We start from the raw sequence: 17,351 nt of genomic DNA on the forward strand, positions 1-17,351 counted from the left end.
AGAGAGAGAGGGATGGAGGGTGGGGAGGGGGGAGGGAAAAAGTCGAATGCAAAAATCGGAGTTACTTCTGTGGCCGGCCCTGTTGTCTGATCACGTACGACTATATGCTTTATTCCGTGCATTATCCCGTCTTATCTCCCACGTCGAGAGCACTTGCGGTATTTGGCGTTCAGTGGACATGCAGCCATTGAGATGCATCCTTCGGATAGACGTCGTGTGTGGCGGCTGAAATCCGATCTCGAATTTTTTTTTGTTTTGTTCAAAATCGCGACAATGACGTTAATGTCATAATAATTGTATCGGATGACGTGTTTGGTTGGCTTTTTGTGTGCGTTCCACATGGTATCGAATATTACTCTACTTGCAAGAATTCTTAACGCTTTTACAAATTTGAAATTTATTATACAAACCGAAAAATTAATGTAAAGACTACAAATATTTTACCTATATGCTTAATGTTACGAAGGACAATGAGATACTAATGTGTACTAATATCTGCAATATAGGCGCAATTTATTACCAGTATAATTTATTACATGTGACACATATCTAGCAAATAATAATTGTTAACATGAATAATATGCACGAATAGAAGATTTACGGATTTACAGATTTATTTAGTCTAGGTAAGATGTTGATGTAAAAAAAAATTATGTGATCTATAACGTGTGCTCATACAATATTAATAATACTCATGCGATATACTTGTTTCGTTGACATTACAGAGTTTCAGATTTCTAGATAATTATCAATTTACCTGAGCATATCAAATAGCCGGAATAAAACCGGATTGGAATAGAACCAAAACTTGATTATTCGTTTTTTATTTTGAGCGTGTTACCGTTGCCATGCGGAATGGATTTTCAAGAAAAGGAGAGCTATCGAAACTTTATGTCATAGGGGTGTTCTAATTATAGCGGTAAAAGCTGTTCTTACAAAACAAAAAAGAAACGGGAATTTCTACATTCATTGCTGCTTTTCGATTTAATAGCTTGATGCTTCATTTGAAACAAGAAACTACCTGGTTTGTTTATCACTCACTTATCTCTGTGAAGAAATCTAAAAATAGAAAATATATTGTAAGAAGAGACACGCGCATGGAGAGACAGAGAGAAACATAAAGAAAAAAGAAAGAGGAAAGATTAGGAGGGGAAAAAAATCGAAGAAAGTTATTTCACATAACAAAATATAATGTGCACTTTTCTTTTTATATTTATTCGCGTTATATTTACAAATTAATTTTTATGTGAAAATGCAATGTTAAATTACAAAAAATGTATGCTACATATTCGCAGAATGTAACAAACTTATTCCGGCGTTTTCTTATTTATTCTTTAACGTTTTTTGCTTAATTGTAACAGACGTAGTGGACGTAGGATTAATGTTATCTTTGCGGTTGAGTTCGCGTCGATTATCGCCTCGTTAACGGAGATCTTCTTGGCGTTCATCTGCACCCAAGGACGACGCGAGAATTTTCCATGATACGTTCGCCGTCTGTGAATACGTGGTAGGAAATAGAGGAATGATTTCGCAGGCGCAAAACAATTGATAGCCTACAGGAAGAAGCGCAAGTAGGCAGCGGCGATTTAGTGAAAAAGAACGAGCGAGGCGAATGGAGTTTGAGAACTTCGCTCTTCGAGCTGGCTCGGTTGCTCTCGTCCAGCTACAAGTTACGTTCTAAAAACTTGTCGGTCCGAGGTTATTAACTTGCGAATAAAAACGACGGGGGAGCTTCTGAATTAATTTGGCTCCGTCGCGGCCATGGGTTTGCGGTTTGGTTATACATCGTCTCTTACGTAAGAGAAGAATTTAAAGCCTCGATATATCTCGACTATCACGATCGAATATATACAGAGAAGATACAAAATTTTGCATTTATTTCTAACTTACTATTCCTAAAATAAATTCTGAACAGAGTTTATGTTAAATTAATGCATTCTTTAAACTGAACGAAAATGAAAATGTTTACATCTTCCACATCAATTATGATATTATATAATCGATATTACATGATACATATAATTGATTCAATATATTTCGACATAAATAAAATTTTAACTCGCTACGAAGTTAGTAATGTGCGGAATGTAAAAAGAAAAATTTTTTCTTTTGTATTATTATTATCGTAATATTCATGAATCAATTTAACAATACATTAAATTTAATTTATTTTTCAATATTAAAATTGCAAAAATTTTCATAAATCGCAATGTTGAACTTGAATCGCAATATCAGAATTAAATATCTAACGTTCTTGGCACTCGTGCATGTTAGAATCGAATTTGAAGAAAATCACGCCTCGGAATAAAGGAGTGACGAGGCGGTTACATAATACGAAACCTAGTAACCTTTTGTGTTTCGATGCACCGACGGTGCTGTGAACAGATAATATATACCGCTTCGCCGCGTAATAATGGGCGCGCGCGTTATCCTGTTAAGGTCACTTGTTCGATAGCGCTCGAACAAGTCACGATGCATGCCTCGATGCACGGATTGACGTGACAGATCCTTCCTATCGCTTTTCACATAGCTACTCATCTTTCAAAATTTTCTTTACTCAATTCCCTACACGGAGAAAATTTATCCTGAAAATTTTGTTAATCGTGGGACAACATAGTATTTCGACAAATCTTACTGTACCCTACAATAAATTTGTAGTATATATTTAAAAAAAAAGTAGTGAAAATTATATAAAATTCGTCGAAATACTATGTTGCCCCACGATTAACAAAATGTTGTTCTATGATTAACATGATTTTCAGGATAAATTTTAAAATAAAATTTATCTTCGTATTTGTTTTCTATTAAAAAAAAAATTTGAAATAGGAACAATTTTGTAATTAAAAGTAAGATTGATAAAAAATTGTAAACATTATAAGGAATTTTTTTTGGGATAACGTTTAATGCAAATTTTTCCTTTTCAATTTTTATTCTAGATATTCATAAAGTATACATTAGTTCTTAAGATTACATTTCTTTCTATTACCTTAAAATAAAAGTGCAAAAACGTGTTTGATGTTACCGTCATTAATAAATATGATAAATATTTCATAGAAATGAATAGCGTTAAAATAGAGAAACAGTGTTTCTCAATAATGATATAAATAACCCACACTCGTTTGACCTGAAAGCGAAACTTTTCTACCGCATGGTACTTGAATGATAATGAAAAATTCGCGGTTTACAAACGAGGCACGGCCTTGATGCAATGAAAATGCAACGATAACGTTTCCAGGCGCGATTATGTCCGAAAGAACGATTACGCCACTTTCGTAGAAATCCACGCGAGGAGATGCCCCACCTCTCCTCTAGAGAGTTAAATCGTTATTCACGACGACCGGCCGCCGTGCCGTTAGTGTGCTGCGGGAAAATGGAAACAGGTTACGAATATATCATCCGTTAATTCACTCCTGCCGATGCCGCGCCGAATATCACGCTGCGTGTAAATCCTATATATACATATACAAGAGTGCCGCACAGTGGAGCCAGATCGTTGATCCGAATGTACAAAAGCCGAATTCACGTTTCGGAGATGTTACGAGAGCCCTCTCTACTTTCGTAACGTTAAAATTTTTTGCGTTTTACGATTTCTTATCTGACATTTAACGCAGAGTGAAATCGCGTAAAGAATTTTTTTATTTTTTTAAATATTACAGTCCATTCTTACATATATTTATAGGTTTTTATTCATTATATTTTTACAAAAATATAGAATAAAAATTTTAAAGTGTATGTAATATCGAGGCAAAAAAACCATAGAGTTTCTATAAATAACGATTCTTTGTATATTTCACATTGATTTTATTTTCTAAATATTCATATATATTTTAATTGCATGTATAAATTTCCGTTTTACATTTTTGGAATTCTATTTTGTTTGTACGCGTTGCTCGGATCCCACGACGATCTCGATACGCTTGAAGAGCACCTTTCCATCATTCCACCCAATCTAAGAGGCTTGCGGATAATTGCGCGCCTAACACGATCGTGTAAGCGAGTATGCAAATCCTCGGGAGGAAATCCTGATCCTTTCACCACGTTACTGCAGCCTGTATCTGGGCTTATCCCGATCCACATGTAGGCGCGCTTAATTATAATCACGTACTTTCAAATTTAGCACCTGGTGCGTTAAGTGACACACGTTTGCAGAAGCAAGTGCAATTCCGTGTTATTACGTATTCAAAGTCCCATTTTTATTTATAACAGACGAAACGAACGGAGGAAGTATATCACGTGCTTGCGGTATTCAAAAGTCATCGGTTTTAAAAACTTAATTGAAATAATAATTGAATGATGGGGGCTGCAATCTGCGCTTTCGTAAGAACGTCGTCACGTGTCTTCTCGAGACGCACTTTTGTCTCGAGATCTTTTTTACGAATTAACAATTAAGTATTGTGCAATTTTACAAGTTCGTGATGCGAAAGCCCATGAAGGACATCAGCGTATTGTTACGCAGCCGAAACCGAAAGAGCGAGTATCAATTACAATAGAACATCGATGCGGTCGACAGTGAGTGGTCACGTTCGCCGTGTTCCCTTGGCTTTCTTAAATTTCCACGTGGGGCGTGTGGGAACGCTTTTTCATCATCTCGCGAATACAATAGGGCCAGTACACGCCGACGAGGCCGTCCTTGTTGTTATCCACCTTGGCTGTGAGTTCCATTTGCGGGTGAACCGACGAGACGGCCGCGAACCGACGATGACGATTTCGAGTTGAACAAACCGTGTTGCGATTCAGTGCAGGTTATACGAACGCCGGTGACCGTTAACCGAGCAGAGAGGCTCAACCGCGACGGGACTTTACCGCGGCTGGCTACGCCACGCCGCTGCTGCTGACCCCCCGTACACGCTTAAGTCGGCGGCCGATCGAAAAGTAACGCGCGATCGGGTTGAGCGTCTCTGGTCGCGCTGTGTTACGCCATGCCTGCAAAGTGTGTCAATAGAAGAACAAACAGACAAATGTGCTCCTCGTGACTAACCCACTCACCAAAAGTTGCTTATAAGGTATGCCGGCCGGCCCGTGGAGACTTCAATGCTCGCTGGATTATATCAGTATCATATATTTGCCGATGGCGAACCTTTTGACTGCAGGTGAAGGGTTTGATGAATTAGGAGCGAACGCAAACATATAAATGAAACTGGGGAAGTAGAACTCTAATCGGAGTAATGCTGAAAGCATAACGGGAATTTAACAAAAAAATTCCTGCTCTGAACTTCAGACAAACATTATAGAACACGGAAAGAACGATTTCGCTGGATTCAGATCTGAAAATAATTTTTGTTATAATAAAAATAATTTTGTTGGAAAGTTAAAAATGCTTATCATTTTTGACTTTCCAACAAAATTATTTTGATGATTTAACAAGAATTATTTTCAGATCTGTATTTAGTAAAATTTTTAGACCTTCCAGCAAAATCGTTCTTTCCGTGAAGTCTCATATAAAGAAAAATAATTATTTTTCTTTATATATGTATATTAATTCTTTAATTAATTTGCCATATTTGCGAAAAGCAAATGATTATGTACAGTACTTAAGTATTCTCATGCTTTAATACTTTCATTCGAAGCGTGCTCAATATTTCTTTTTTGAACGATGTAACTCTGAATCCATGTTACGGAATCAGGTTGCGATTAAAATCGGTTTTACGGAACAGGTAATGCGCTTATCGTTAGTAATCGTTAGTAATTGTGTTACATTCTAGATAAAACCTACATTCGAAGTATTATAATTCAAAGCCGCGAGGCATATGGTTTGCATTATGCCGCGGTAAGAGGCAAATCGTGGCTCACGATACGTAAAGGAAACCGTAAGGGTTTAAAGGTTGCATAAAGAATAATGTTGTGCATGAAAAAAGAAAAGTATAAGCCGAGGGGATTGTTGCGCGCGAGGCACAACACTCGTTCGCATTTTCTCGCTGTCTCGCAGCTGATGCGTGCGCGCGTTACTCGCGGCGGCGCGGCGAGCGGAGATTAATCCGCGAACGTCCACGTAATCGGCCTGCAGATACCCACCTTTTATGCCGGCGCAATCACGCGACAGTTCCTTTCTACTGCGCGACAGCGTCGGCAGAAAAGTCCCGTAATGCGACGTCTGTCGCCGCGCGCCGCCGCACCGGTGGCCCGCAGCTTGTCGCCTCGCGCGCGCGCGACGGCTTATCGACTTAGGTAATTAATACCGGTCTGGGTGGTGCAGATCGGAATGCGACACACAAACTTCTTGGGTCTATGCTCGATACCGGAACGTCGGTTCTCGGAAACACAAGCCGTCTTAGGGACACAACGGGCGTTTTAGCACTTGCCGCGAAGCGACGAGCGGACACGTTTGCTCTGCGGCAATGACTATACTTGAGGAGAATGAAGTGGCGCAGAGGAAGTGGATCGTTGACATTATTTAACTCTTTATTTAAAAGTACGTAGTTAAATTGAGGATAGCTAATGGGAAGGCGGGAGAAGGGGGGTGGGGGGTGGGGGACGGATGTTTTATTTTTAGACAGGCATTTCTATAGATATAGGCATTTGATTTTGCTGCAGTCACATTTTACGCAAAATATTATTTGATAAGCGCAAACAAACGATGATAATCGTCGTTTCTGTGTAGTATTTCGCCGCCTTTCTTCGCGAGCTAATAATATAAGTTGTCCGTTAATCGAATGGTCTGGTCACCTCGTTTGATTAACGAATTCCTATCGCCATGGAACACTCGGGTGAATTCCCGCCGCGGTGCATCAAGTCGCATACCGGAACGTTCGGCCAGTTGAAACTTGCGTTGTAACATTTCTTCGTCGCGTCGTTGCGACGTCACCGGCTGGGCTTACGACAAACTTGAGAAGAATGAGGAGTGACCTGGTTGGCCGCGAGTTCGTGCCGTGCGAACCGTTGACCGCGCCGGCAAAAACTTGGAGAAAATGGCGGTGCGACCGGTTCGAATCGACTCGCTATCAAGAGGAGGAAGCGCTCCATCTCGCTTCCACCGCTTTTCCAAGTCGGCTAAAACTCGTTCTCCTTCCCTCACGCGCACCGTTTGTTGTCGTACATCAGCCACCGTTACTGGTCGCGCGTCGCGACGTCGCGAGAAAAGAGGAGACTTCAATGCCTGATTGGCAATGTCGCGTCGCGTGTTGAACACGCCTAGATTGATCACTCGCCATTCCATCCGACCCATCCCGGATTAAACTGTGAATGTGAATGAGTTTATTTGATAAGAATTCCATGTCAAGTGACATTATAGGCATATCTATCTAATCTGTGTGTTTAGAATAACATATGTAAATGAATGATAATCTAGTTAAAAATAGAATAGTACCAGCCAATACCTTGGCAAAATGGCAGCGAAATCTAATTCGAAATAAATAAACCTAATATATACATACCGCCAGTGTCTACCTGATTTTATACACTTGAAATGTTCCTTTTACAGTTTTACTGCACAACTGTAAAGAGAGAGAAGTAGGTTTTTAAAGAAAACATATATATTTATAGAAAAGATTATGTAATAATTGTAATTTTCCTCTGTATATACATTTTCATTTAATAAAATTTTAACGTTAAAAATTTTTTTATGGTGGCACGAAAAAATAAGCAATAAAATAAATGTTTATTAATTTTTCTAAGCAGAAAAGATTTAGGAGGGATCGTACACGGCCTTTCTCGTTACCGTCACGGACGTTATCTCGCATCGAACCGGACGTGTTCTTTCCACATGTGCATCAGTCATACCATACGTCGCTGCATGGTCGGTGTACTGCCGCGTGTAGGAGACATTTATGCAGTGTCGCGATGGAGGCTGTTAACCTTATCTGCGGCACGGCGTGGCGGCCATTGTCTTCGTTTTCCCGATTACTAGGTGCAGCGTTACGTACGATACGGCTAAGCTACCCATTTAATAATTGACTGGCAGCAAAACTCAGTCTTCGTTCTCGTGCGCGCGAGCCGTGTAACTTAATACTTTCATGAGGATTCTTTGGCCTTCCGGAGAAGACAGTATTCGAGATACGTTTTAAAAAATGTTCAGAAAAGAATCTGATTTGCATAATGCACGGAATGTGTGCATATACAGTATTCTAAAGTGTATCTATCTTAAAATTGTTGAAATATTGCTGACAACTGTATAATTTTTATCTCTTAATCTTTATCCTTTTTTTCTCTCTTTCTCGTTCACATCACATGTAATTTTTTTCTCTTAAAATTTATAAGAAGGAATATATAAAGTTGTCAGGAAAGATGAATTTTCTGTCGTAATATTTTAAATACATTTCTGTTGTAATATTTGAAATTCTGCACGTAGTGTATACGTATAGAAATCATTTTCATAAATATACAAAAACTTCCATTTAAGTGACCTCGATTATATGCAATTGCGGGAACGTAATGTACATAATTTTATATATGTATATATATATATATATATCTCGTATATATACACACGCTTACGATTCTATTCTCTGGTCTAAGTCTATCATTCTCCGTTTTGCTTTTATACGCTAGTTTATGCCATTGTTATTGCTGCGGCGCCAGACCTTGTCTGCATCGTAATAGAGCCTGCCTCTTATGGCAAGCCTTAATTATCTCGAGTCGGACGTTGCCCAATTCCGCGTAGTTATCTTTCAAAATGGCGATTTGTCTCGCCGCGATCTCGGCGCAACGGAAAAACTGGACGCTCAAATGAGATACCGCTGAGGGTTAAAAACGGGAAATTTTATCGCGCGGTATATTCTAATTAACCTCTTATGACGATTAAACGTATCCATTATTACGCGATAACGGAAGAACGTGCTTATTTACGATCGTATTGGGGCGTGTTGGAGATATTTCAACGTATTGGTGATTTCAGGGAAACGCGGGCGCGTTCGCCGATAACTTTTTACATCCCGTCGTTCGTTTTAATTATTAGAAAACCGTGCGCGGTATCAATTAACGGTAATTACGGCCGAGAATATTCTACGCTGTGATATCGTTTCGACCGCCGTATATCCTGGCGCGTTTAGAATTTATCGGGCTCCCCTCGTTAATACACGGTATACGTCAGTGGAGATCTCTCGAGATGACGTAGTGTATATTAAGCGCGAGATTGCAAGCTAGTGCATACCGGTGGCGAATTAAATTGAACGTCTGATCCTCGTATACGAGATCGAAGTTCCTCATGACGACGCGTAAAAGCTCAGTAAAAGCAGGCGATGGAATTTTATTCAATGTTATTCCTAGAGATGTAAGAGCATACGGGCTTAAAGGCGAGTGATATACATTCACTTTTAGTATTAATATCACGCAAATGTTGCTTTTAATTAACAGCAACAAATTTTCGAAATTGTTGCAATATATAGTTGCATTGATATTAAAAATACCTGTCTATAAATTACATTTACTTTTAAAATTTCAAAAATAGCATAAAAAATTCAATGAACTAAAAGACACGATCTCAAACAAAATTATATTATTATGATATTTTTATCCAAATTTCTTTATCTCAAAGCAAGGAGACAGATGTTCAATTTGATTTAGAGAGATGCGCCTTCGCTTACAATCTAATATTTAAATTTAGACTTATGGAGGAGGAAAATTAAATATTGTTTAGACGTGAAATTTCAAATTGTAATTGATCATTTAGGTATAATGTGCATGTAAACGTAATTGCCAGCATAACATTTAATAGGCTTAATTAAATATTTGACACTACTCAAGGCCTTTTTCTCACGAACGGTAATTACTTGTTAATCAAAAGGGGGGGGGGGGAATTAAAATTTCCCATTATTAATTTTTCCCTGTAAAGGATTGAAGAAGTGAATTGAATGTTTAATGAAAACGGAAGCCTGCACGTATCACGATTACGACCTACGAGAAACTGATACATCTAAGTATATGGTCCTCCGTGGTGACCTGCAGTAAACGGAGCGTGAACGTCGGCCTGATCGAACGACGGCAAAACCATTACCGAGGGCGGCACCAATTTGTTATAAGAGCAAGCCGATACGCGCGTTCGCGCGTACGCATGTATATACCTACGTGAGAGGAAAGGCGCTTTAACGAAGACGACAGCGACTTCCCTGCCCCAAGACGGCACATTATGAGCTCACTTGCGCGTTCCTGATCGTGATTATTTATTTGGTAGATCTCTTATCTCGGAGCGCGAGCAAATTGCCTGCTTTCTTTACGTCTGGCAAGTGCGTATAAACGTGCTCGATACACAAGTGCGTGTCAATAAAATACGTAAAAGAGTGATGTGCGAGCGATAAGAGGATACGGTTAACAAATATCCCCAACGGTTATTGATACTTTTAATAGATATTTACGTTCTAGTTGATATACATACATAATATGACTCGATATCCTTGAATCTAGATAAATTGAATCTTAATCGCTTCTTCCGTCTATACCTTGCAATATATATTCATTTTTTTCTTATTTCTCTTTAAATTAATTATTTCCGTGATGTATCAGAGTAAATGTTGCTTATTAGACAATGTTCTTAATAAAGGAACGCGATATCTTAATTGAAATAGAAAATAGAACATAGCATATTATAATGTAGACAGATAACTATAATTCATAACAGATTTTTCAAAAATTTCTTGACATAAAATGAAAATATAATATACTATATTTTACGAAATTTCTCTCCATTCTAATATTAATTTTATAATTTTGATATTATACGTGTACAGTTTTATAAAATACGTAGATATACTCTTAGATTGCTATTTTGGGTAATAGATAATAAAGGATTTGAAGATTTTGCTTGTGTCACATCTATCTGTTAAAGTTATTTAGTAACAATACATCTGTGCGTGGGTGACTCTCTCGCATCAAGGCCATTTTCGCAACGACGCGGACGTCGGATTTCGAAGGCTGGTTTACATACTTCAGACTTTCATTATGTTTCTCGTCACATTGGATCGTGGAATTGAAAGATGTTTGCAATAATTCGATTATATTCGTTAGTATTATTGTCCACTTGAATTTATTAATAATATTAATATTACACACACACACACATTTATCACGTGTGCGATTTTATATATAATATTTCTTAATTATCTGTATTTATATAACAAACGTAGAAAAAATTCTTTTTTCACTGATTATTACACGCAAAAAAATGACTTAATAATAGTAATTAAATTTCAATAGCTGAGCTCAAACTTAGCTATAAGAGCTACCGCCAATTAGTGTCATTGCTAAGTTCTGGCTACAGATAAAAAATATTCACTGTGACAAAAAAATTTATTAATTGAAATTAAAAGCGTATATATTAGTACAGGCAGCTAAAAAGATGCGTATCTAAATGTCTTATCATGCACACATTTTGCACACATCAAAGCTAAGTTTATGACTACGCGCGAAAATTTGATTTGTAATTGTTTTTGCAATGTGGCACTGCCATATGCACATCTACAGCTCGCATTTAGCATTTATACACCGAGAGAAAAATATAAAGAAAAAAATATAAAAAAAAATTAGAATAACCATAATTTAATTATAATTTATAGTGAATTTCGGGAACAACTATAAAATTATAATCAATTTAACCATTATAGCTGCTTTAACAATCCATTATGGTTATACATTGTGATTGATATTATTATTTTTTATTTACTTATTTTTTAGTTATTACAATATAAATAGTAAGCAAATGTTAAGAAAATAGTTATACTTATTACAATTGCAGTTGCATTTACTACATCAAAATATTTATTTTATTTGTCACATGTATTTCTTGATATTTTACTATATTAATATTTTAAATTATTACAATTTATAGTAAAATTTTTTCATATTTGGTAGAACTATACATATAAGGTTATTATTACTAACATTACAGTAATAATAATTACAAAAATAGTGCTCCTTACCATAATTTTTTTACCATGCAATTATAGTCATAAATTCAAAATATTTTTCTCTCAGTGTATTTTGCAGTATATAAGCTATATACTGCAAATATTATTACTCTATTGCGAAGATAAATTTGCATAGTAGATTCGGCTAAATATCATTTGAGCAGCAAATATTTTTTGCTGTAGCACTTACATTTTAATAACTAATAAATTGAACTTCGGCAGCAATGACATTAGCTGTCTCTATTTTAACGACACATCTTAGCTGCCATAGCTATATTTTAGCTTCATTAGCTAATCCTTTTTCTGCGTGTATTGTATTACTTCAATATTGGGTGATTAATTTCCGAAGCACCACTTATTTTCACCATGACATCTTCAATTTGCGAGATAACAATATAATTTAGTTGTTTCAATCGTAAACACATATAAATTGTATATATAGATATAGCCCGATTACTCTCCCGCAAGAGAACCGCAACTCTCTATAAGTGAAAGTGTACTTTGTCGCGCGGTGGTACATTAAATATTCAAGTGTCTTCGGTGTCGGTATACCGTATTTATAAATTATGCGACACGGTGTACTGAACGTTTACGAATCGCACGAAAGCAAGTATCACTTTACGCGATGCGTGTTACTCGGATGATGCCGCGCCGCAATATGCAGCGCCGATACGCGCGATGAATTCCTATCGAAATCGGCCCTCGATTCGCCTGCCACGACGGTAATATCGGCATCAACGCGAGAGCGTGACGGCGATACGTCTCTTTGGGCACGCAATAATTAATTGATCCAAAACCTTAACCGATAGCTAACTGGGTCGTGGAAAAACGCAACTCGCCGATACGAAACGAAGAAGGTAGAGCGGTCGATTTACCAAGATAAGTTACCTCAAATAGTTTTACTTTCTCATGCGAGGAATATCACGAAACGTAAGTCTTTTCGAGCGTAAAGGCCTATTTAGACGAGTCAATTTTTAGTATCTCGCGCTGTTAGGATATTACAGCCTCAAAACTGCAGCTTTCATCTCGCGCCCCAATATTATAATCCAGATGAAAATGTATTTAAAAAAAAAATAGTCTAACAGGCTCAGTATTTTAAACAATTTTTTTTTTCAAACTTAATTGCTTAGAACTGTTGTGCTTTGCGTTTCTCTTATAAGCAGCCCCATTCGCTTTCGCGAATTTTTGTGCCGGCGATCGCGTGCGTGCGTTACAAGAGGGAAAGACGTCAGATATCGTCGACAACATTCCATGCGTTCACGCATATATGTTAGGTCTGGGAGCGTAGTTCGATACGCGCGCGGGGGTATCGAAAAAAGAGATTGGATTCCGTAGTAATTTGCATGGTGTTTGCATGACATTAAATACGAATGCATGCACGCGGCGTGCCTTCGATCTCGCGTACCGATCACGCGCAGGGCCCGGCCCGCCGCGCCGCGCCGTTCCGTCGCCAGCAGCAGAATAGAGCGAGAGCTCGAGAATCGATCTGGAACGCGCTCGCATGGCATTTTAATATACACTGTCACCGCCGCGGATCACCGTCGCTTCTTTCAAAATAGGCGTCCCACTCACCTGAACGCATTCTCGAGTCTGGGCTACGCGAGAGGCGCTACTATCACTCCGATTATGTCGGCGGGAGAAAATATACTTTCGAATCATTTGATTGCTGTTTATTAATTCGCTAATGATTTTGTAATGTTACATTTTTTGAAATTTTTTTATTTTCCGTAAAAATACGAACGGTCCAAGTTGAATCGTGCGTGTGCAAGCATGAACTATGGGGAGAGTCTAAATATCCAGAGTTATATAGAATTTTATTCGATGAGGTAATATATAAATTTTTGTTGACGTTTTATTAATTCGTGCTATTCGTGCGTAAAACATTAATCATATCCGAGAACAATTAATAAATACGTCTCGGAAATGAATTATTAACTGAATACTTAATGGACGTGCGTGTAAAAGCCTTGCACGATCCCATGCAAGTGTTACGAAAATATCTTTGACGGTCCAAAGTCAAGGGTCATGAAGATGGACGAAGAAGAATGGTTGGAAGAACAGGGACGAAGGAGATGAAAGAGGAGAGAGAGAGAGAGAGAGAGAGAGAGAGAGAGAGAGAGAGAGAGAGAGAGGAAGGGAAGAAGGGAGAGGGAGACCTCAAGACTGCTTGCGAGGAATGTTTACGCGTGCCGTACGTAATGAATCGCTGAAGAGAGGCCACTTTCATGGAGCGAGGAAAGCCGTCTACCTACATCGTGTAGACAGGCTACACCTGGATGTCACACAGGGCGACTGTATTTTTTCGTGCGACTAGGACAATAGAGAAAGAGAACCTAGATTATTCACTTTTTTTTTAAATTTTATGTTGTCAAAATTATTGTCATCAAATCTCTCATTCTTTTTTTTCTCTCTTTCTCGCATCAATTAGAAATTATATTTTTTTCGCATAAATAATAATGATAAAACGAATTACGTAAAATTGGAAAATAGACATTAACAACGATGATTCTAATAAATTCCATATATATAGAATCAGGACATACGTGTATTTCAATAGATATCTCGTGGAGGCGTCCGAAGGAATCTCAAGAAGAGATACGTTCAGAAATGTCTGATTAGTCTAATGTCACACGGATGAAGAAAACACAAAGACACCTAGGACATCTGACTTTCAGATGCGTGCGAGAGCGATTCGGGTTTCACGAGTCAGGAAACTCGTTCGTTCATTTCCTTACTTGAACGTCGCGAGATAAGGTAAAAGGCAGAGGGGGTGGGAGAGGAGAACAGAATCGTGCCACATGTATGGTAAATACGAGCTAAATAAGGCCCAAGAATTTCCTCGCCATAAGGCGGTCACTCGAGCAAGACCGACCGTCGCGCGTCGCCGTATGATATAAACATAGCCCGAATAAGGCCTTCGAATTTTCTCGTAATATAAGGGTCTCGCTAGAAGAGCTGATCGCGAGTGGTGTTTGACTGTTAATCAGTTCAACCTTGACGGGGGATAAAGCGAGGATGGAGGTCTCGTCTAGAAAGGCACGCTAGCAAAGATTTCAGGATTTGATCTGACACTCTTGCCGGAAGTATATGCACTGACATTTTGTTTGATTTATGTTGCGATCGCACGTGAGCCTGGGCACTGCGCGGAAATTAAACTCTTAAAAATTATTGAATATCATACAATAAATATAAAAATTACGTGCCAAAATATATAATATATGATCGCGCAAAAATTGAAGAATATTGAACTTCCGGCAGTGTGTTATTTTAGATTTGATGCTTAATTTATATGATTGTATGTTCTCTTAATCTTTTCGCTATATCGTTGAGATACATATCTTTCAAGAAGTATTTTAAAAATACTATCGGAAGTAGAAAAAAAAGTAACGTTTTATTAGGAATCATTGTACGGACATATCCCGGTTTTGGAACCGTTATCACACTTTAAATATTTTTTTTGTACCACACAAGATTAATTACTACTGGAGCATCGATACTAGTAATTATTCCTACGCTAAATCTTATATAATACAAAAAAATATTTAAAGTGTGATAACGGTTCCAAAACAGGATACGTCCGTATAATACAGTATAAATAATTACCATCAGATATTGGTAATTACTAAGTAATTATTACTAGACTGAATCTTATATGTAGCATAAAAAAGTAGAGTGTAATAACTTATGCCGATATGAATGCTTTACAATTTCTGCATGCCAGCAAAGTGGTATCGAAAAGGTTAATCGTCCGGCGACCTTGCACATTGCCGTAACCGGTCATTAGCGGCGGATTAATTTCAGCAGAGGATATTCCGCGCCAATACCGGCTTACAGTCGAGAAGTCATCTCGCGCGCGGTTGCGTCGGCTAAGTAATTACTCACGGCGGCGGTATATCACCGGCGCGCAATAAATTGTATTTTATTCGGTTTAGTCCGCGACTCTCGCGAGCGCTCGCCCCCCCCCTTCCCCCGTACACGCGTGCTCAACAACGACCAACCGCTCGCACGTAACACGAGGTACGTAATGTACGACCTATAAACTGCATTCTTCCGAGGAGCGAGACATAAACGCGACCGCGACGACGCGACGACCGGCTCTTCTCGGAATAAGCAACGTCCCGCGTCAAGGTGCGTTATTAACGCATCTCGATTTTTTACATTCGCGCGACCTCACGCGTGCTAGACACCGGCCGCTGGAGGTGACAGGATTTGTCCAACATTTTTTTTTTTTTTTAAGATGCCGCCGCATAGCTGACCTAAAAGCGATCTCACCGCGTATTAGGGTCACTTCCGCTTCCTGTATTTAGCGGTCGTCTGATTCTCAGACGGTTATTATATGGTACAAAATAGAAGATATAATCAGGCGATCGTGTTTAACGGTAAACAGCCAAGTACGAATACATCAGATCTCGAAGTATGATTGTGGCACAAGTGACTTTTCACTAATTTCGCGCCTGACGTAATGAGTTAGAAAAACGCCCGGATTATGTACACTGCGGCGTTGCGAATATTATTCGAGACTATTATAACGGTAATCACCGTTGCTCAACGATGCATCAATTATTGATAGCGTTATTTCACATGATTAACGATGAGAGAGTCCGGTCTGTCATTTCTATAAGTGTATAGGTATTGTTAATATTATTTAATTTGAACGCAAGAACGATACGCACGGTCGATTATGCATGTCGCTCGGTGTAGGTTGTCATATATTTCTGAGCATTGCGAGATGTCTTGCTTCGATAAACTCCTGAAAATAGACGGGACAGGGGAATGGCGGCTGTGGCGAAAACGGCGAAAAAGTTGCTTCGGGGCGGACGTTTCCTGAATCATCAGGGCTATCGTCCGCTGATTGTTTTCCGATCTTCGATTGTCTCGAATACTCGAGCTGTAACACACGAGACGTCCATCTCGCCGAATCTTTGCGAAATCTAAATGTATGCTCCTCGGGAGTGAAATCGAGATTCGGATCGAATAGACATCCAAATTTAACGCACCCCAAAAAAATATTCTAGTTATAAAGTGAAATTTCCTCTAATCCCATATTCTAAGCGAAAACTTTTACAGAAAGAGTATTCCTCTTCCAATAAAGTGAACTGTTCATCTAAAATCTATTAGATATTATTTTTCGGTTTTGCTCTTGTATTAAGAGGAATATGTTTATTTCAAGCGGAAATGTCCTCTTGTGTGCGATACGAGTAACACGAAAAGCAATGTGTATCGCTGCGTTCTGCCGTGACAATTGATTGAAGTGTTGCGCTGCATTTGCGAAAACAGACAGTAAGGCTGTGTTCCGTTATTCATTGCAAATACTGAAAAACTACAGTATAAATAATGTGAATTATAAATATAGATTTACAGTACAAGACTTGTACTGTAAATGCAATACGAAGTTATTCTAACTATTAGAATATTGTGCACAGAATATTTTCCTCTTAATTTCAGAGGATTTCTCTTGAGGCCATGTACAAGAATAAAATCCTCTAAGATTTAGCGGATTCCATTAATATTAAAATT

At 38.3% G+C, this 17,351-nt stretch overlaps 1 long non-coding RNA gene across 1 annotated transcript; it reads right to left on the reverse strand.

Moving 5' to 3' along the window:
• Positions 1-6,455: 6,455 nt before the first annotated feature.
• LOC105451880 lies at positions 6,456-16,755 on the reverse strand. Its single transcript, XR_974640.1, has 3 exons — positions 16,508-16,755; positions 7,371-7,430; positions 6,456-7,173 (listed from the first exon to the last, which is right to left on the reverse strand). It is a non-coding gene; the product is annotated as an uncharacterized LOC105451880 (long non-coding RNA).
• Positions 16,756-17,351: the final 596 nt, after the last annotated feature.

Source organism: Wasmannia auropunctata, unplaced genomic scaffold (genome assembly GCF_000956235.1).
Source record: "Wasmannia auropunctata unplaced genomic scaffold, wasmannia.A_1.0 LD336041.1, whole genome shotgun sequence".
Taxonomy (NCBI): Eukaryota; Metazoa; Arthropoda; class Insecta; order Hymenoptera; family Formicidae; genus Wasmannia; species Wasmannia auropunctata.